Consider the following 23163-nt stretch of genomic DNA (forward strand, 5'->3'; position numbering starts at 1 on the left):
ATTCAATTTGTCAAAATTTAAATATAAATTATTAAAATGAAGAAAAATAAAAAAAAAAAAACCAAACAGATAGAAATGATTAGATGTTTGTAGGCTTATGAGAAGGAAAGAATATCCACTCAAAATATAACAAACATCAGAACAGAGAAAAAAGCAAATCAAGATAAATATAGAGATTAAAATGACCTGCCCCAGGGGAGAGGGACAGGGAGGAAGTACTGACTTAGGAGGGCAATGAGCTATTTCATTTGCTCTCTTGTAGTTACATTTTTTTTTCTGGAATTTGGATTCTTAGAAGTTTTAATGTTTAAATGACACTTTTTGGTGGTTTCTATGTACGTAAGTTCCTAAAACCCACTAAAGCAGCAAGTGTACCTTCTTTTTATTCACACTGTAGTAGACAGTTTTCAGGAGCCCCAATGGCACAGTGGTTAAAGTGCTTGCCTATAAACCAAAAAGTTGGTGGTTCAAACCCACCAGCCGCTCCCCCAGAGAAAGATATGGCAGTCTGCTTTCATAAAGATTTAAAGCTTGGAAACCCTATGAGGCAGTTCCACTCTATCCTTTAGGGTTGTGAGGAGTCAGAATCGACACTACAGCAGTGGGTTTGGTTTGGTTATACAGTTTTCAGGATTCTGTGACTCTCAGATCTACATAAAGCTCATATTATTATATACAGTCTTCAGAAGAAGGAGTTGAATCCCAGAGAAGTTACTTGCTACACAGCTGTTATGTTGCATGCCCAAGTCCTACTGAAACGCCTTAGTTCTCTTTCTCTGAAATATCTGATAATAGCATTTCCAAAGGGAGGACAAGAAAACATTTAGTTAAAGGTGGTGGTAGAACCATCAATACAACACTGTTTATGCTACTTCCAAAAGCTAAGAGAAGATGGTAGGTTTCTTAAGAGAGTGTGACAGGCAGACCAATTGCCCCCAAAGATGTTCAAGTCCCTATCCCCAGAAGCTGTGAATATGTTATGTGGGAAAGGGGACTTTGCAGATGTGATTAAGTTAAGCATCTCAAGATAGGGAGATTATCTTCAATTAGCTAGGTGGGTCAAATGTAGTCCTAAGTGCCTTTAAACAATGTAAGAGGGAGGCAGAAGCCTCAGAACCAGAGAGAGAGAGAGAGCAGCATGAGAAAGACTCAGCCCAATGTTGCTGGCTTTGAAGAAGGTAAGGACCACAAGCCTCGAGAAGGTGGAAAAGGCAAGGAAATGGATTCTCCTGTACAGTCTCCAGAAGGAATGCAGCCCTGCCAACACCTTGATTTTAGCCCAGTGAGACCCACTTACGACTTCTGATCTATGGAATGATAATGCAGTTTTGTTGGTTCAAGCCATTAAGTTTGTGATGATTTGCTACAACTGCCATAGAAAACTCATACAGAGATAATAGTACTATGCTTTATACTAAAAACTCTATTTTTTACAAACAGAAGCAATGACAGTCAATAAATTGGTAGAATTTCCCTCTAATCCTAAATTTAAAATATGTATATAATCAACAGGGAAAATAAAGATCAGTATTAAAATAAAATATTTGGTGAGTTGGATCCGACTTGACAGCAGTGATTTTTTTTTTTAAGATATATATATATACACCTATATAAATATGCATGTTTCTTTTTATCAACACAGAAATTTGAGTGGTTCGATACTTTTAATATTAAAGTAGCATTCAGAAAAAAAAGAATTTTTTTCAATCACAAATCAGACACTGATTTATTTAGAACAGCTAAAATCTCACTGAACTTATTTATTTAAACATTTTCATCACCTTGCTGGCATCAAGTAGAGATTTTTTCCCTCTAGAAATCACCACAGCTCAGCTGTCAAGCAAGATTACAGTGTTTTAGCAGCATACGGTTTACAACCAGCACAGACCAAGGACTATAAATCTGGACCAATTCAATAGTAGCTTTAAACAGAGACTGACTTTGCCCTGAAATAGTCCAGGCTCCCTGTGGCAGCTCCGTTGATGGGAGAGGAAACAGGGGGTTCCTTGAGTTCCTGTGCTTGTACCACCTTCTCAGTTAAGAAAGGAGGACTCCATGATGTCAGATCACCTCAGGAAATGTTCAAAAGCACCAGGTCATCATGTATACCCAGGCCCTGGAAACACGCAGTTAAAGTGTCCTGTTATTTTTGAGTTGTGAGTCCCCAGTACTCATGGAACCCTCCCTCCTCACATCAGATGGACTGGTTGGCATGTCCCTAACTGTGTTTGGTTACATATCCAAATTGTAAAAGCCTTTTGTTATTCTCAAAAATAGTAGTAGAAGACCATTTCTTCTTCCTGTCTTGGAGGAAAGAGGTGCAAATCTGTGCAGTCTAAAGTAGATGGATGTGGGATTAGCTTCTAAGGCAATCTTTTCTTTTCTACAAAATGCTCACTTGACTTTGTAGTGGCTTTTGAGAGGCTGACTAAACTGGAGGTCAAGAACATGTCCACGTCTTCCAGGACTACTGACAGTTGTTTATTCTTTGGTAGGCACAATGAAACTTGATTTGATGATGACATCACTTTTTTTTTCCCCCTGTAGAAATGGATATATTTGAATGAAATGTTAACCAATGGTCCTGAGGTTAGTTTACCTTGTTGGGCAGCTTTTTTTTTTGGTTCCTTGGAACCCTGAAAAGAAAGTATAACAAAAGCCAGGAGAAGCATCGAGTTTCAACCAGAATTTTCCCTTTGATTCAGAGCTTCTAAACGTGGGAACAAGTACACAAGGTTGTCTTTTAGTTAAATAATCCCAATGCTGATTCCAGAACCAAGAGGCTATTTAATCTGTTGAAAGGCAGCATTCTGAGAACCTTCCCTGGCTCAAAGATTTTAGTTTTAGGGACAACACGACAAATAGATACCTTGAGAAGGGGATGGTTCCCTTATTTAAATGAAACCTCCAAGAAACAGAGGAATAGCCTGGAAAGTTTTATTTTGGAGGAATAGGAATTTGTCTTGGAACGGACATGATTTTCAGTTAAGCAAGACCCTAATGCTCTGAGAAATACATTGGTACTTACAAACCATATGTTGTGACACAGAGAACATTTGCAACAATCAGGCTCAGTCCCTGGGAAAGAAATTCACTGGCCAACCCCTATTTAAGGAGCAAAGGAATCCTGGTTGCACAGTGGTTAAGTATTCAGCTGCTAACTAAAAGTTCAATGTTTCTAACCCACCTGCCACTCCTTGGGACAAAGATGAGGCAGCCTACTTCTGTAAAGATTGCAGCCTTGGTAACCCTGCAGAGCAGTTCTACTCTGTCCTGTAGGGTCACTATGAGTGGAAATTGACTTGGCACAACAATGGGTTTTTGGTTTTGACATTGTGAGCATGACTTTATGGCTTTTGTTTCTACTTCCTTATTTATCTTTCATTTCCCTTGCTTTTCATCATGTTCCTTTTGAAAATTTCACCTTAGCAATGCAATAGAGAAATAAGGAAAATAACTTCATGTTATAAATTATTAGGTTGAATAGGGAACGAAGCAGCATGGTGAGAATCAAAGCAAGAAAACCAGCCCTACAGGCAAGACCAAGGATTTGCTGTCAGGCTCTTTAGAAATGTTATCCATGTAGGGTTTATAGTTTAGTGCTTGCTATCCTTTATACTAATTTTCACATTATTTTATTATTACTACTTTTTTTTTTTTTTAACTGTGAAAACTAAGGCCAAAGAGATATTTAGAGACTTGCCTTCTGGGCTATTAAGTATCAACCCTGATCTTATGAATTTCCAACAACTACTCAGAGAAAACATAATGCCAGGAAATGATTTTGCAGGTGGTGGAGTTGCTGAGAAACCAAAGAGGTAACTGTTAGGCAACCCAGACGTTAGCCACAGAAAGAAGACCTCCAATAGAGAAACAGAGGGAAGAGGAAGAATTACTAGAGCCCAGGCCAGGTCTCTTGGTGGAAGTCAGAAACCTGGTTGGCCTGCCCAGCTAGAGCTAGAACAGCAGCAGAGGTATGGGCACTGCTAGAGATGTTGTCTGCCTACTGAAGAGAGGGAGGTGAGGCCGTCACACATCCAATCTCCCTGCAGCCAGAGCCAGGGACAGGGGAGACTAACAGCTGGCAGAGGTCTGCCCTCTTGCAAGGAGAGAGCAGGAAGGGCAAAGAGTTGGTCTGAGGGCAAAGAGGCCCAGGACCAGCAGAGCACAGTGGTGGTGGTGGGGCAAGGCTGCCACATCTATTCACTCCACGCCTCTAACCCTCTTGCTTGTTCCTATCCTCCCAGCTACTCTACTTGCTGGGCTGTACATAAAAAACCAAAACCTGTTGCCATCAACAGTGGCCCCTGTGTGTGTCAGAGCAGAATTGTGGTCCATATGGTTTTCAATGGCTGCCTTTTCAGAAGTACGTGTATGAGGCCTGGTCTTTCTTCCGAGGTACTTTTGGGTGGACTCGAGCCTCCAGACTTTCAGTTAGCAGCCAAGTGTGTTAACCACATGTAACACGTGAAGGTGGACAGTGGGATGGTATAGATTGGAGTCTTCATTCAATGCTTGCTTGTTTGTTTCCTAGGCCTGCCCCATGTTTTGAACTATAGCCAGAAAACACATGTCATAAATCAGTCCTAATAGGAATAAGCCCCTCTCCTATTAAATGTCATACATTTCAACACATCATAGTACGTTGAGGATAAAAATTCTTCCTTCCTACCTGAGCATTAAAGAATCCAAGTTGGGCAGCAAAAAAAATGCAATCCTGAAAAGCTAGACAAAGAAGACAGATAAAGGCAGAGGTATTCAGCTTCTCTCAGCTTTTTCTTGGCTTTCTCCCCTGAAGACTTCCCTCAGGAATGACCATAATTGGTTTTTGTTTGTTTCTGGAGAGGGGATGTATTCTACTGCTTTTTATTATGTTTATATTACTACTGAAAAGGAGAAACAGTAAGGGAAAAATATTCCTTTTGGCAACGGAGCCAATTCAGAAATACTAATCAGGTGATGAAAAATATGAATTTAGCCTCCATTACAGGATGCACAATAACTCCCCAGTAGATTATAATGAAACATAAGGCACTGTAATAGGCCTCGTGAAAAACCATATTCAGACCCTTTTGAAAGGGGTAATTCTTTTTACTCAAGTATTTGCACACAGAAGTGTTTTGCAAGGAGCACATTTTAAGCCAAGAGACAAGAATAACAGGCTAGATTGGGACACAAAGCTCATGGCAGAACTCTGGCAACCCAGTGCGATAGAAAGTCACAAAAGTCCACCTCCAATTTGATTCAAGTATTAAATGAAGTCCTATTTGTTCAGAGCAACATGCTTGGCTAAAGTAGAAGACTCTAGTAAGGCACCTGGTCTAAATGAGCTTTTGCTCTTGTTGGGGAAACAAAACTTCTATGGGTTAAATCATTCAAGAGAAAATATGAGCCAACAAACAAAATGCTACAACACTCTGGATTTCAAATTCACCCTTCCTCATTTCAGAGGAGGACAGCTCTAGAAAGTGGGAAGAATAGTATTCTTTTTTTTTTTTTTTAAATGAAAATGATACACTCTCAGGAGTCGCATTCCCTTGTTTGGTATTTTGGCACACTACCACCAATGCCTTGGGAGTTTATGTCTCGTTTTTGTGATAATTATCAACTGTGTCATCACCCTGGTGCCGATCAGATGAAATTAAAATGAGGACTAAAACACACTCATCCCTCATACACAGATTTTACTATTCCTAAATAACTATGTAAATTTTTCCACTGCTTAAAAAATGGAAAAATTATCTATAAACCTTCTCAGGTTCCATCTGTAAGCTTTCTTTCTTTCTTTTTTTAAAAAAAGTCTTTCCTAGCTGAAAAGTGGCCTCTAGACTTTGAGTTTCAGCTTTGACATATCAAGAGCTTGGAAGCTGTCCTTACAAAGATCAACAAACTGAAAAATCAATGACTTGTATTGAATCTATCAGAGAACTGAGTTGCAGAGCAAATATCACCTTGGAATCTGGAGAGACAGAGGACTCCAGGGAGTCGCAGCCAAGATATGCTTACCTGGAGCAGAAATCACTGGAGCCATAAACTGGGAGAAACATTTAGACAGTAATTCCTTAATTTCTTTTTTTTTTTTGGTTAAGTTTTGGTATCAATTTTTTTCTGGCTTGATAACATGTGTTGAGGAGTATTCCCTCCTTTTCTATTCTCAGGAATAGATGGTAATTTTGATGAATTGCTGGAGGCTAAGTATGGGCTACTGTGAGAGTGAGAAATTCCCCTGGGGTGGGGTGGGGTTGGGTATTAGGCAAGACCACATACTTTTATGGGTTTTACCTCCAAGAGCCTCACCAGGTTGTCCTGGTGAAAAGCCAAAAAGGATTTCCTGATGGCTCTGCCAGTTGAAGCGCAAGAGTGTTGTTGTTAGGTGCTGTGGTAGTTAAGGTTGTGTGTCAACTTGGCTGGGCCTGGTTTTGAGTGGCTGGGCAGCTAGATATAGTTATTCCCCTGATGAGACTGGTAATCAACTCCATGGTGGAATGTACTGTGAGCAACTGAGTAGCTGCCTTAGGGATGTGATCTGCTTCCAATATATAAGAAGAAGCTTTGAGGAAGGTCTCTAGCTTTTGGCACATCTGGATCCTGCATTTGGCCGAGGCTTCATCTCATGGCCTGCCATGTTGCCTGACAATCTTGGGACTGTTAATGGACTTGAATTAGTAGACTGATGTGTTGCTCAAAAATTTTGGGACTGTGCCATTTTACTTGTCAACCTAGGGTTTGTCAGCCTCAGCAGCCAGCAGCCGTCTGAGTTAAGAGAAGCCTCCAGCTTCATTGGGCTGGGAACAAGAGGCAGAGCCCAAGATTGAGGGGCCTTCACCCAGCCCCAAGAGCTGGAACTTTGAGCTCAGACTTCTAGCCTCCAAAACCATAAGAGAATGAATCCCTATTTGTTAAAGCCATACATTTTTGGAATTTCTGTTATAGCAGCACTAGATAGCCAAAATAGGTGCTATCAAGTCGATTTGCAACCCATGGTGACCCCATGGGACAGGGTAGAACTGCTCCATAGGGTTTCCTAGACTGTCTTTAGAGGAGCTGACTATGAAGTTTTTTCTCCAACAGAGCTTCTGGGTGTCGACTGTTCAGTTTGCAGTCAAGCACTTAACCCACTGGGCAACCAGGTCTCCTTTAGAGATAGAGTAATAGTTGTGAAATACACAATATGTATATTTCAAATACTCCAAGGTGTATTTATATGGAGTGTTCTCCACCACAAAGGCCTCCTCTCCAGTGAAAATGACTTTACCAGAGCATCACTCCATCAAGAAGGATGGCCCTGGTGGTACATATTGTTAAGTGTCAGGCTACTAACCAAAATGCCTCCTTGGGTTTCCGAGGTGGTATCACTATGGAAGTAGATTGCCCAATCTTCCTTTTGAGGAGTGGCTTATGGGTTTGAACCACCAGCCTTCTGGTTAGCAGTCAAATGCCTTAGGCACTACACCACCAGAGCTCCTGAAAACCCTATGAAGCAGTTCTTCTCTGCACACATAGGGTTGCCACGAGTCAGAATCAACTTGTCAGCTACTGGTTTGTTATTTTTTCTTAGCCCATTCTAGCCTTCTGTCTCGCCTAAACAAGCCAAAACCAAACCTACTGCCATCAAGTTGATTCCAACTCATAGTGACCCTATAGGATGGAGTAGAACTGCCCCATAGGGTTTCTAAGGCCATAAAATCTTTATAGAAGCAGACTGCTTCATCCTTCTCACAGGGAGTGACTGGTGGTTTTGAACAGCCTACCTTTTGGTTAACAGCTGAATGCCTTAGCCACTGCACTACCACCAGAGCTTCTTGTCTCATCTAAGGGGGGAGAAAAGCTAAGAAAATTTGTGAAGTTCATGTCACAGAGACACAGGCCAACTAAAAGAATGAGATCTAATCATAAGATTATAGAGCACTTCTCTTCCCTCCATGGGACAAAGATGTGGCAATCTGCTCCCATAAAGATTACAGCCTTCCTGTAGGTTCAGGACCATGACTGCAGGGGACATCAAGCTCAATTGGCATAACATATTACACAAAAACATTGTTCCACATCCTACTTTGAGAGTAGCGACTGGGATCTTAAAAGCTTGCAATCAGCCATCTAAATGCAACAATGGATCTCTCCCCATTCAGAGCAAAGAAGAATGAAGAAAACCAAAGATGCATGGAAACAATTAGTCCAAGGAACTGATGTACACCATGTGATCCTCAGCCTATATGACTATGAGACCAGAGGAACTAGATGGTACCTGGCTACCACTGTCAACCACTCAGAGGGAGATCTTTGTAGGAGATCCTGGAGAGACTGGGATAACAATGTGGAATAAAATGCAAAATCATAAAAAAAGGGGGGGGGACCAGGTTTACTGGTCTGATAGAGTCTGGTGGAACCTCTGAGACTATGGCCCCTAGATGCCCTTCAAGTTTAGAATAGAACCCAATGTTGTGGCTTCCAGCCAAATGAAAGACAGGCATATGAGCTGAAGATATACATTAGGCAGATACACTCCTTGGAGAGATCAATCATGGGAGAATGGAAAGGTTGTATATGCACAAGGAGACAGCTTGGGGGTGGGAAGGAGTGCATGGGAGGGAAGGACACAGGGAAGAGGTGGCTATGGGGAGGAACTGGGAGGAGAGCATTGTGGGAGATTGCAGTCAATGTCATGAGACAAAGTGTGTGTGAACTGCTGTATGGAAGATGAATTTGCTCTGTAAACTTTCAACCAAATCACAACAAAATTTAAAAAAATATTACAACCTTAGGAATCCTACTGAGCAATTCTACTCTGTCTTATCAGGTCACTATGAGTTGGAATTGACTCAACAGCAACAGGCTTTTGGTTTGGTCTCCTCCCTCACATCCTTGCAACACACCAATGATGTTCCAGTAAAAAATCATAGATATTATGGTTGAAATATCTGCAGGGTGCAGACTCTATCTGAGAAGCCCTTCTTAGGAAATCCCAAAGAAATCAGTGGAGACAAAAACAATATTAGTGGAATTTGAAACTTCAGGTGCCTATAGCCACAGCAAACTTTTTATTTATTTTTTAATGTTCATAAGGGCTTTATTCATAATACCTTTATTCATAATGTTCCCAAACTGAGAACACCTAAATATCCTTTAGCTGCTGAATGGATAAACAAGCTGTTGGACATCCATACATACCAGCAATAAAAATGAACTACTGCAACAACATGAACAAATCTCAAGTGCAGTAGAAATAGCCTGAGTCTAATGCACACTGTATGATTCCATTTATATGACATTTTGGAAAAGGCAAAACTGTAGGGACAAACAAATTGATTGGTGGTTTTCAGAAGCTGGGACTAGAGGAAGGAGTTGACTGCAAAGAGGTACTGGGGAACTTTGGGGGTTGATGGAACTGTTCTGTTTCTTGATTGCGGTGATGATTACATGACTGTATGCATTTGTCAAAACTCCTAGAATTATATACTAAAACAGAGTAATTTTACTGTATGTAAATTTTATCTCAAGAAACCTGACTTAAAAAACAGTGCAAGTAGGTTATAGGACATAGGACTGAGGGTTGGGAACAATGAGAATTGGGGGATCCATCTTGGGCCTAGTTCCTAATAGCCATTCTTCCTTCTCAGATACTATCTTCCCACCTCCAAGGTCCTAAGCAATCTCCTCTAGAAACCTTGTTATCTGTGGTTTTGAGGTCGAGAAAGGGAATCATTAAGGAGCCCCTCCTTTGGAGTATTGAGGCCCTTCTTTTTATTAATGCACGTGTCCTTGGGAAGGCTAAGAGCTTAATAGAGAGAGTCCTAGTGAAATGAGAGAAAAGGAGAGGGTGAGAGGATGGGAGACAAGCCAGTTACCCAAGAGGCTGGAGGAGGGTGATGCGTTGATGTCAAAGATGAGCCTTCAGTTTCATTGGTGGCACAGGCAGTCCCATGAATTATGGACATGGAGGGACAGAGGCATAGGAACTACATGGAAGGGCTGGATCAGAGTCCTCCCCTGACCCTTGCCTTTGCGAAGTCCTTCTTCTCCATCTGGTAAACCACAACCCCTACCTGGGCTTCCTTCCCCAGTCTTCTTCCTCTGCGTGCTCATTATCCAATTCAAAATACAAGTTGCCAAGCCAGGTTTGGGGGATTCTTTCTTTATGGCAACTAAACATAAAGGACCTCAGGATCCTCTCTAGATGTGTTTCAGCTCCCCAGGGTCCTTTGGGGTTTGGGTCATCTTAGGTATGTCTGTCCTTTTGGAAGTTTCCTGGCCAGGAAGACCCTGAATAGGCATTAAGACCTGAAGCTTCAGTGGTCCTGTGATGTGAGTTATGGGGTAGAAGGGCTTGCTGAGGTTTCTGCTTAGCTCCTGTATTCGATAATTGATTTTTTTTTTTTTTACAGAATTTTCTTCAAATGTGTCATATACCTTACCACAACAGGAACAGCAAACTTTAAACACAGCTCAATTCCTAGCAAGGTTAACATAAAACCTCATATTATCTGTTATACCTAAGGTGGTCGTGAGTCAGAGACAACAAACAACAACAGAACACATTTACCACGGTTCCTACTACCAGATACATCATGTCTGGCTTTCAGAAAAAAAAAAATTACAAGGCATACAGCAAAAACAAAACAAAAAAACAACCTTGACAGTCAGAAATGACAAAGTAAGCATCAGAACCAGACTCAGTTATGACATAGACTTTGGAATTTTCAGACAGAAAAGTTAAAATAACTATGATTAATATGCTAAGAGCTCTAATGGAAAAAGTAGGCAATATGCAAAAACAGATGGGTGATGTACGCAGAGAGATGGAAACTCTAAGGAAGAATCAAAAGGAAACACTACAAATCAAAAACATTATAATGAATGAAGATTGACTTTGATGGCCTCATCAGTAGACTCAACACAGTCAAGGAAAGACCTGAAGAAAGGTCAATACAGTGCTCCCAAACTGAAATGTAAAGATAAAATAATAATGAAACAAACAAACAAACAAAAAGGTATACCTTTCACATAAATGGAATACCAGAAGAAAAAAAGAGAGAACAGAAAAGAAGAAATAATTAAAATAAGGAAGTAATATTGGAAGAAAATTTCCTTAAATTAATGACAGACACCAAACCACAGACCTAGGAAGTTGAGAGAAAACCAAGCAGGATAAAAACCAAATAATCTACCATAAGCTACCTGTACTACACTTGAAGCACTATGTGGTTATTTGAAAATATACTTAGATTAGTTAAAAACATATATTGCAAACTCTAGAGCAACCATTAATAATTTTTAAAAAGTATAATTGATATAGTAATAGAGAAGATAAAATGAATCATATAAAATGCTCAAAACCAGAGAAGGCAGAAAAAGAGGAGGGGAAAAGAAACAAAGAATAAAAGCAGTGAACAGAAAACAGATGCCAATAAGGTAATCCAACTCTACCAATCATCACTTTAAATGTGAATGGTCTAAATATACCAATTAAAAGACAAAGATGTCAGAGTAGATTTAAAAAAAAAAAAAACAGAAAGGACCCAACTAGATATTGTCTATAAGAAACCCACTGAAATATAAAGACATAGGTAGATTAAAAGTAGGGGGTGGAGAAAGATATACTAATATTAATAAAAACAAAGTTGGAGTAGCTGTATGAATTTCAGACAAAGCAGATTTCAGAACAAAAAATGTTATCAAGGATAAAGAGGAGTATTAAATCCATTGACTTGATTCCAATTCATAGTGATCCCCATTGAGTTTCCAATGTGGTAAATCTTTATGGCAGTAGATTGTGCCATGTTCCTTCCATGTAGCAGCTGGTGGGTTTTAACTGCCAACCTTCCAGTTAGTAGTCAAATGCCTTGGGTACTGTGCCACCAGAGCTCCTCAAACAGGGATATTACATGATGATAATGGGATCAATCCTCCCATTATCAAGACATAACAATCCTTATTGTGTATGCACCAGGATGCCTGTCCTCAGTGGGCTGAGAGGGGGCTTGTTTAGCAGAGAGTAGCTGAGAGAGCTGTCCTGTGCTAGAGAAGGGATGTTCTGTCTATGTGGTGCCTGATTCTGATCCTTGAGTTGTAGCCTGGTGATCCTGATCTTGAGTTGTACTCTGTTCCTTAATAAACCACTTAACTGTAAGTATGGTCTGTGAGTTCTGTGTGGCCACTGCAACAGTTACTGAATCCAGAAAAGAAGTCAAGAATCAGAGGGATGGCTAGCTTCGGAATTGGTAAAAAGTTGGAGAGTGGAGTTATGTCTGACCTCCACTTCACAGAAATCACCATTGGGCTGGCCATAATTCCCATTATCCCCTCTTAAGCTGGACAGGTTCTGGCATTATCACTATTGCTCCTACTTGCATTTCATGATACTTCTATATTTACTAACATGCAAAGATCTCCAAGACTTAAGTTAAAGATAGAAGTTACAGAAAAATACACATAGAATGATTCCATTTATATAAAAAGTCTATATATGTGCATATGTACCACTATATGTATATAAATGAATAGAGAAAACACTTTAAAAGGAAACACAACAAACTGTGAACAGGAAAGGAAATGGGAGACAGGGGATTAGCCAGGGAGCTGATGATGGAGGTGATGGCAGTAAAAGAGACTTGAATGCTTTTTTCTGTAGAATTCTAAATTGTTTGAATAGTTTACAATGAGAATGCATTATATGATTTCTTGTATAATATTTTTATAAGGAGAAAAGCTACAGTTATGACAAACACTGCACATGCCTAAATGTCAAAGGAAAGCAGTCTATTGAGACAGGACACTAGGACTCAAAGAATATCCTTGTCATCTCTCTGATCTAATTTTTACTCTACATCCCAGGCTCAATCCACTCTCCCTCTTCCTCCTGCCTGGACATACTCTTCCCAGACACTTCCTATGACTCATACCCTCACTTCCTTCAGGTCCCTGACCAAATACACCTTTTCAGAGAGGCCTGCTTGGCCCACCCTATATACAGCAGTAGTACCTCGGCCCCTAATCTGGCTTTTTTTTTTTTAATCCCTCTTGCAATAGCACTTATCACACTTGCCATATTATGTATTTAGTTTTTATCTGTATTCACTAAAATGTTAACTCCATGAAGGAAGGACTTTGTTTTGCTCACTCCTCTACCTGGGGCATTCAGATCATATATGAGTAGAAACTTGATGGAGAGCAGTTGTCAGTAATGCCTCTCTTCCTATTTTTTTTTTTTTTTTTCTTAGTGGATTGGGTTTTGTGTCTGATAAAAGAATGAGTCAAGTCAGTGTTTCCCAAACTTTAATGTCTAAATGGATCACATGTGGATTTTATTAAAATGCAGATTTTGATTGGGTGGGTCTTTCCTGTGAGCTAAGATTCTCCATCTCTGCCAAATGATATTGATGCCACTGGTCTGTGAACACACTTTGAACTTCAAGGAATCACATGACTAGAGTAGACTCTTTAGATTCAGAATTCCATAATCCTTTATGAGGGTCTGGCTGATATAATAGCCATCACCCTTACAATATTCATATTACCTTAAAAGAAAAAAAAAAGAAACAAACAAACAAATGTTTTCTAGTTAATCATTTCCCAACCATTTCTTTGATACTCAAGTACCTCACAGGAAAATTAAAATTAAATGCTTAAAAACTATTACAATTTATTAAAGAAAATGTATTTGGCCTATAGGTGTATCTGAATAATATACTTAATATTCACAAATAACATACTTTAAAATTGTTAAATTACAAATAATTCATCTCAACCAAATTCCTTATCCAAACACCAAGGTTTCCAGCAATAGGTGTAATGCAACATAAGGTTTATATTATCATCCTAAGTAAATAGGTGAAAAATAGTCACATTTAATATTTATGATACTTGTATTTGAAAATGAAGGAAAGTGCCTACTGTATGAATCTAAAATTTCAATAGCATAAAAAGTTTTCAGTATTGCTGGGTATACAAGTCAGTACTTTTACTTTGGCTAGTAGAGGCAGCAATATACCAGACAGTGTTTCCCTGCTATTCATAAGGTTATCACTGGCTAATTCTTTGAGAAGTGGATGGCCCCTTCGTTCTTCCAAGTCTGCCTTAGTCTGGAAACTCCTCTGAAACCTGTCCACCACGGGTGACCCTGCTGGTATTTGAAGTACCAGTGGCATAGCCTCCAGCCTCACAGCAACACACAGCCCACCACAGTACAACAAACTGACAGACGAGTGGTGGACTTCAAAGAGCAGCTCAAGAAGACAAAGCCAATTACTATAATGAAATGTGCAAAGACCTGGAGTTAGAAAACCAGAAGGGAGGAACACACTGGGCACTTCTCAAGCTGAAAGAAATGAAGAAAAAATTCAAGCCTCGAGTTGCAATATTGAAAGATTCTATGGGCAAAATACTGAATGATGCAGGAAACATCAAAAGAAGATGGAAGGAATATACAGAGTCACTGCACCAGAAAGAATTGGTCGATGTTCATTCATTTCAAGAGGTAGCATATGATCAAGAACCAATGGTATTGAAGGAAGAAGTTGAAGCTGCACTGAAGGAATTGGTAAAAAACAAGGCTCCAGGAATTGAAAGAATACTGATTGAGATGTTTCAACAAATGGATGCTGCACTGGAGGCACTCACTAGTCTCTGCCAAGAAATTTGGAAGACAGCTACCTGGCCAACTGACTGGAAGAGATCAATATTTGTACCTATTCCAAAGAAAGGTGATCCAACAGAATGTGGAAATTATTGACAATATAATTAATATCACACACAAGTAAAATCTTGCTGAAGATAATTTAAAAATAGTTGCAGCAGTATATTGACAGAGAACTTCCAGAAATGCAAGCTGGATTCAGAAGAGGACGTGGAATGAGGGATATCATTGCTGATGTCAGACAGATCTTGGTGGAAATCAAAGAATACTAGAAAGATGTTTACTTGTGTTTTATTAACTATGCAAAAGCATTCGATTGTGTAAATCATAACAAATTATGGAAAACATTGAGAAGAATGGGAATTCCAGAACTTTTAATTGTGCTCATGAGAAACCTGTACATAGACTGTCATTCAAACAGAACAAGGAGATACTGCATGGTTTAAAATCAGGAAGGGAGTGTGTCAGAGTTGTGTACTTTCACCAAACTTATTTGATCTATATGCTGAGCAAATAATCTGAGAAGCTGGACTATATGAAGAAGAGTGTGGCATCAGGATTGCAGGAAGACTCATTAGATACCTACAATATGCAGATGACACAACTTTGCTTGCTGAAAGTGAAGATGACTTGAAGCACTTGCTGATGAAGATTAAAGACTACAGTCTGCAGTATGGATTACACCTCAACATAAAGAAAATGAAAATCCTCACAAGTGGAACAATAAGCAGCATCACGATAAATGGAGAGAAGGTCGAAGTTGTCAAAGATTTCATATTACTTGGTTCCACAATCAACAACAATGGAAGCAGCAGTCAAGAAATCACATGACATATTGCACTGGACAAATCTGCTGCAAAAGACCTCTTTAAAGTACTGAAGAGCAAAGATGTCTCTCTGAAGACTGAGGTGTGCCTGACCCAAGCTATGGTATTTTCAATTGTTTCATATGCATGTGAAAGCTGGACAATGAATCAAGAAGACTGAAGAAGAATTGATGCTTTTGAGTTGTGGTGTTGGTGAAGAATACTGAAAGTACCATGGACTGCCAGAAGAACTAACAAATCTGTCCTGGAAGAAGTGCAGCCAGCATGGAAGTGAGATAGTCAGATTTCATCTCACCTACTTTGGTCGTGTTGTCAGAAGGGACCGTTCCCTGGAGAAGGATATCATGCTTGGTAAAGTGGAGGCTCAACGTAAAAGAGGAAGGCACTCAATGAAATGGATTGACACAGCAGCTGCAACAATGGGCTCAGGTATAGCAACGATTGTGAGTCTGGCACAGGACCAGGCAGTGTTTCATTCTGTTGTATATAGGGTCACTATGAGTCAGAGCCGACTTGATCACACCTAACAACAACAACAACAGTTGAGGCAGAACAGTAATCTATTAATAGATAGTAAACAGCTCAGAGAATAGTTAAGATCTAACTATAGAGAACATGACATATTTATGTATGATCATGTGTATGGCTATCTTGTTGTTGGGTGCCTCCAAGTCAGTTCTACTCATAGCGACCCCATGTGACAAAGTAGAACTGCCCCATAGGGTTTTCTTTCCTGTGATCTTTTCAGGAGATCACCAGGTCTTGCTCTTGTGAAGCCACTGGGTGGGTTCAAACTACCAACTTTTCAGTCAGCAGCTGAGTGCTCAACCTTTTGTGCCACCAGGATTCCTTACAGGTATCTTATACCCTAAAGCAAGTCAAATTCCTATCTCTTCTTAAACATTTGACAGTACATTCAAATAATGATCATGACAAACACATTTGGTATAGATTAATCCTTAAAATTATGCAGCATTATAGCATCCATATAACATATTTTATATATATATATATATATATATAATATAATATAATGACTTATCAGGTATTTCTAGTTTTAATAAAAATATATGTTTATATATCAATTTATTCCATAGACATTTGAGAATATCTTATGTGCTATCCTAAACTGATGGGAGCTCTGGTAGCATAGTGCCTAAGGCATTTGACTGCTAACCAGAAGGCTGGCGGTTCAAACCCACCAGCCACTCCTCAGAAGGAAGGTCGAGAAATCCTACTTCCATAGTGATACTGCCTCGGAAACCCAAAGAGGGGTCGCTATGAGTCAGGGTTGACTTGACGGCAAACAACAACAACAACAATCCTAAACTGATTCAGTGGGGACCGTTCTGGTAAGTGATGCTGAGTCTGGGTTATAATGCTAGGTTTAGTTATAAGATATTTTTAAATGAGGTTAGTGGTCCCTGGGTGGCACGATGGTTCGCACCCGATTACAACCTCAAGGTCTGCGGTTCGAACCTACCCAGCAGTAGTGCAGAGAAGGTCTGGTGATGTGCTTCTGTTAAGATCACAACCCAGAAAATCCTATGGTGCAGTTCTTCGCTGCAACACATGGGGTCACTATGAGTTGAAATTGTCTCAGTGAGGTTTGGTTTGGTTTAAAATGAGATCGGCCTAATTATAGATATACCACTGAAACAATCTGACAATCTTTTATTTTATTTTAAAATATGAGCTGATTATGGGTGATTTTCCTCATCCTTGGTTCTTTGATGTTTCATAATGTATGCATTAGATGGAACAACGTAAAGGACCATTAGGGAGATCAGTGACCAGCTATGGGTATTTTTTAATTATTGATTCTGAGGATCTCTGGAATATGCTTCCTGCCAAGATCAAATGTGTCCTGAATTTCTTATGCAGATCTCTCTGCACTTTCTGAATCTCTACATTTTCTGAATCTGTTTCACTGCTTGTACAACTGTTATTTACATGTCAGTTTCTCCAAGTACAACAGGAACTCCTTAAAATCAAAATTATGTCTTTGTTATCTCAGAATCTCTCTGGTGCTTTGTTTATAGAAGTTATTCATTAAATATCTATTTGGTTAGTATGTAGAAAAATCTCTGAGGAGCTCTTATGAGGCTGTGGTATGAAAAAAATGGAAAGAATTTTTCCTCTTTTCATTTCTGAAATTCCAGTTTTGTTCACCATGTTTAGATATGGAAAAGCAAAGTTTTCCAGATGTTGGCAATTAATTTGTGGACTATTTTACTTTGCTTCTTCCTTCCTAGAAATAACATTTCTCTTCAGTTCAAATCTGTAACAAGGTGTTACAGGTTGGAAGGGAAGCACATCATTTTCACATTGACACTTTTGTGTTTCCTTTGGATCAAGGTAGCTCTAGAAAAAACATTGTCCTCAAAAGGTGAAACCATCCTTCTCTATCTTGACTTCCTCTTATTTTTCCCTTGATAGACACAAGATCAGTCTTGCTTTGTCACTTCTCTGAAAAATATTTCTGAATGTGTTTCTATACTTTTGAAAACTTCATAAAAGTGATGGACCTTCAAGATCAACATATATATATATATCAAGAACTCTGCTTATAATTTCAGGAGTTAGTAGACTTCCTGAAGCCCATACACAGATCCTAAAACTAAACAAAAATATTTCCGAATGCTGCAGAAATCCATTGCTAGAGCCAACAGAAATATGTACATATATTCACCAAATGGCACTAGGACATTCAGAACAGCGCTATTCACAGTAGCCCACCACAACAAAATAGATAATATCTTGTATATTTCCATACTGAACAAGAAAAAACAGTTTATAAATACTCATGGCAATCTGGAAACATAATGCTGAATGAAAGAAGTTGGATACAACATGTATGTAGTGCCTGATTTCATTTATATAAAGTATAAAAACAGATTATTTATTTTCTTAGAAGTCGAGGCAACAATTATCCTGGGTGGAAGGAATCTCTGGAAGCAGGAGGTGGGTCTGTGGGTGATGTCGATGTTTTGTGTATGTGACTACCATTTATGTGGATGTTTTGGTGAAGATGCATTCACCTACATGACGTGCACTTTCTATATGTACATGCTAAATTCAATACAAAGTGTTCAAAAAAAGAAAACCCAAAAAATTTGTTTTAGAACAAGAAGTCAACTTCATCTCTTTATCAGAAAAAATTAACAAAATATTTACTAACCCTCCAAAGAAATTATGTTTAATGTTTTGGAATATTAATATTAATCCCCTTTTTCTAAGTATGGATTTTGCTTTATTGTCAACCAAAGTGTAAATATACTCTAGAGAAAATTTTGTATCTTCCCTTTTTACTTAACACTAAACCAGAAACAATTTCACACATCAAATAAAAACTCTATTAAATGTATGTAGCATAATATAAGACTTCTCTTGTCCTTAGGCCTTTAAGTCGCTTTCAGTAGTTTACTAGTATAAATATGCTATGAGTTCATGCACAAAGTTTCCCTCATCTACTTTATTTGAAGTTGTCTTCTCAGAATCACTTCCCAGAAGCAGAATAACCAGGTCATGGACACATATTGATAAGTTGGAAAGTTGCACTGAAGGCAATTTTGGAATGGGACATTTCTTCTGGATAAATTCTGTGGGAAATGGCCTATCTTCGGCCCCCTGAATACAGTCATTGGTTTCTGTATTAAGACTAATAAATGTTAATGTGGAAAAAAATAATCAACTAAGACAAAAATTTCCAACAGGAAAGCACAGATACATTTTCCTAGCCTTTATTTAAATGCATGCTTTGTAAAATGCCCTAAGCCTTTTTTTTTTTTTTTTTTTTTTTAATAGCATAGTAACTCCCACTAGGGAAAGGTAAAATAATTACCATGAAAAAAAGAGTTCTTTGTCCTACACTTTGAAATGAAAATAGTGCACTCAATTGACTTTTGTACAACCCTCGGGCATGTAGGTATATTTGTCTATATTGATTGGAAATCTAAAAAGATATTTTTTATGCCTCAAATAGTCTAGTAAACTAAAGCTATAAGAAACACAATTCTAGTACAAATACAGGACAATAATATGCAAACAAATGGTTCTGATAACCTTTAAGTACCCAAGAACCTGAAAGCAGTAATATATTTGATCTATGTTATGCAAAAATTCCTGGAAGAGCAAAACCTATTAATGTTTCCAAGAAAATGTGTAAGCCTTTACAAAGCCCATCAAAACAAAAAATAATCAAAGTCCTAAAAAACATGGAATATAAAATTTAAAACGAAGGTGGAAAAGTGGAATAATGCATAAGACATCAAGTTCATTTTATGTCTAATTTATAAACCATATTCTCGAAACATAGGATTTGTGTTTATTTATTTATTTTTAAAATCATCAAGTTGTGAAAGTGTAAATCATGGTTTCAATTAGGTATGCAAACTATCTTTTAAAAGGCTAAAGAAATAAGCAGTGTGAGATATTGAACTTTTAGCGTTTGATTCCCCTCACATGTTTTTTTTTTTTTTTTCATTCCTTTTCTCTATTTTTCTGATTTTCTAGAGCATGTGCATGAAGAGAAAAAGCCAAATTTTAAAGCTTTAATACTTCTGGAGAAATAACATGCAGGCGGAGGTTTACGAATACTTTAAAAATCTGGCATTTCTACCTCAGGTTCGCAGATATTTTATTCAACATAATTTCAAAGGCTTTAGAAAATACTTGAAACATCTGCAAGTACAATGAAAAGGAATCAAATGTTATTCACTAGAAACTTAAAGTGTGGGCATAATTTTTCTGGAAGTAAGATGAGGATTATAACTCACCCTCAGACAGATTTTCACAGTTCCTTGAGAAAGGAGAAGTGTTTGGCTGCATACAACAAAGGTGTAACAGCCCCTTGATTAAATTTTTCATCCAGACTGGGGTTAATCATTACAAGATTTGGTGGTTAACAGACTGTTTTCAAAGAAAACACTCAATATCTCATTCCCATCTGCTTCACTTACATGAGGCTCTGGATTCTGGAAGCCGTGAAAAGGAAACAGCTTAAGTGTGGGAAGGGAGTCACGACTTGCAGTAGTGCTGACGCAGGCCCCCTGGGCATCGGCCCAAAGTATGAAGGGAGCATCCACTGCTTACCTGCTTGCTAGTGTGTAGCTTTACTTGGCATTGGAGATGCTACAAATTCTGCTTTACGCACCTTTAAATGAAAGAAACGGTAGACTACATTTCCAAGCTATTCTCTTTTCCAAATAAAGACAGAACTTGAAAGGTGTTACTGTCTTCTTACCTCTGCAGTCTAAAACAATGATTGAGAAAGGAAGGGTTCCTTCTTTTCCACAATGAGGTCCCCACAAGAATGCAGGGTGGCAGCTTGAGGGTGTGTTACCAGGAATGAGAAAGAAGGAAGGAAGGGACCATCTCAAATGTACATACATTTTGGCCAGAAGTGAGGAAATACTCTCCATGTTATTTAATTTTTGTATTAAATCATCTTATTTCAAAACCTGCAAGTAAAATGCTCCAGGTGATTCACTATGCCTGAAAACACCATCAATAAATAGTCTTTAGTATCAATCCATTTTCTTACTCAAAAGCCATTTTGAGAGCTATTTCTCTGTAATTGTGATTAGGAGTTTAAACCTCAGTGATCTTAACTTTTTTTTTTTTTTTTTTTTCCCAAGAAGGAGCATGTGGTGATCCTTATGAAGATATATAGCAGAGAAAACCCTAAGACCATATTTCAACCAACTAGAAACCAGCTAGCTGCTGTGGACTAGATTCCCATGCATGAGGACTCCAAGTTTGTAGAATATAAGTGCACTGCTAGTGGGCTGATCACCTGGCCTTTCTTCTGAGGTACCTCTGGCTGGATTTGAACGGCCAACCTTTTCGTTCTTAGTCAAGCATTTAACAATTTTCACCACTCAGGGACTTAACATTATACAAAAAAAAATCAAACTCATTGCCATCAGGTCAATTCTGATTCATAGCAACTCTACAGGACAGAGCAGAACCACCTCATAGGGTTTCCAAGGCTGTAATCTTTATGGAAGCAGACTGTCACATCTTTCTCCCGTGGAGTGGCTGGCAGATTAGCTTAGAACTGCCAATCTTTTGGTTAGCAGCTGAGCACTTAACCACTGTGCCACCAGGGTACCTAGTAAGTCTCTCTCTCTGGTGGTGTAGTGGTTAAAACATTGGACTGCTAAACAAAAGTTTGGCAGTTCAAACTCACAACCTCTCCATGGGAGAAAGATGAAGCAGTCTGCTTGCTTCTGTAAAGATTTACAGCCTTGGAAGCCCTACGGGGATCATTATGAGTTGTTATTGACTCAATGGCAATGGTATATATACATATTTTTTAATCTCCTTTCTGTATTTTTCTGATTTTCTAGAGTGTGTGCATGAAGAGAAAAACCCAAATTATAAAGCTTCAATATTCCTGGAGAAATAATATGCAGGCAGAGGCTTAAGCATACTTTAAAAATCTGGCATTTCTACCTCAGGGTCACAGATATTTTATTCAACAATTTCAAAGGCTTTAGAAAATACTTGAAACATCTGCCTCATCCTTCTCCTGCAGAGCAGCTGGTGGGTTTGAACAGCCGACCTTTTGGCTAGAAGCCTTAGCCACTGTGCTACCAGAGCTCCTTGTAGCTACTAGAACATTGTAAATTCCATAAGTAGGTCATTTACATTTCTATTGGACAGTGCTGTGCTAGAGCATCCCACACTGCCATCTGGTAATGCACCTCACAGTTGTAGCTACTTGTTTACTATCTGATTGTTTTCTACCATATTTTAATGTCTAAGAATGAAAGGGCCATGTCTCTTATTAAGCCCCCTAGTATCCCAGTGCTAAGGACAGCACATGGTTGAATTAAGTTACTGAAATTTGGGTTAAGGTACTTTTAACAATATATTACAAGAGATATAATTGAGGCAAATCAACTTTATCTCATTTGTAATAATATATATATATATATATATAGTATTTGTTGAGCGCACACTAGGTACCAGGTTCTAAGCTGTGTGAACTTTACGTGCATGTTCTTATTTAGTCCTCATGGCAAACTTAGGAGGTAGGTACCATTGTTATTAACCCATTTCAGACAGGGTGAAGCATAGTGAATTTTGTGGGGAGTGAAGTATTCTGCATGATACTGTGAAGGTGAATACATGACACTATGTACTTATCACAATCCATAGACATTTACAAGAGAAGGAATGAACCTTAATGTAAGCAAATTAATAAAATTATTTAGAAGGTTAAGGAATTCCAGGAAGGAATGCAGTCTATGACAAGAGAATCTAACTGTATTACAAAGGTATGAAACAAACTCAATGAAGGGTTTTTGTGTGGTGGGGAGTGCTGACTTAAATAACTTTAAAAATGAGTAGATCTACAAGACTAAAGGGAAACAGAACCTTTGCATGAGCACTCTACTCTACCTGATAAAGCGTGTTACCCACTGGGGTGGTTGTTGTTATGTGCCGTCGAGTCAGCGCCGACTCATAATGACCCTGTGTACAGCAGAAAGAAACACTGCCCAGTCCTGCACCAGCCTCACAATCCTTGTTATACCTGAGCCCATTGTGAGGACCTTTGATTTTATCGCTCACCTTCCTTCCACTTTACCAAGTATGATATCCTTCTCCAGGGAATGGTCCCTTCTGACAACATGACCAAAGTAGGTGAGATGAGGTCTGGCCATTCTTGCTTGCAAGGAGCATGCTGGCTGCATT

General features: G+C 38.8%; 1 protein-coding gene across 1 annotated transcript in view; it reads right to left on the minus strand.

The window, feature by feature from the left end:
• The window catches only part of RAPGEF4 (Rap guanine nucleotide exchange factor 4), a 476530-nt gene that overhangs the window by 118756 nt on the left and 334611 nt on the right, over nucleotides 1-23163 (minus strand). The gene's annotated exons all lie outside the window — the stretch shown is intronic.

This window comes from Orycteropus afer, unplaced genomic scaffold (assembly GCF_000298275.1).
Source record: "Orycteropus afer afer isolate SDZICR_OR568_19922 unplaced genomic scaffold, OryAfe1.0 scaffold00001, whole genome shotgun sequence".
NCBI classification, from domain to species: Eukaryota; Metazoa; Chordata; class Mammalia; order Tubulidentata; family Orycteropodidae; genus Orycteropus; species Orycteropus afer.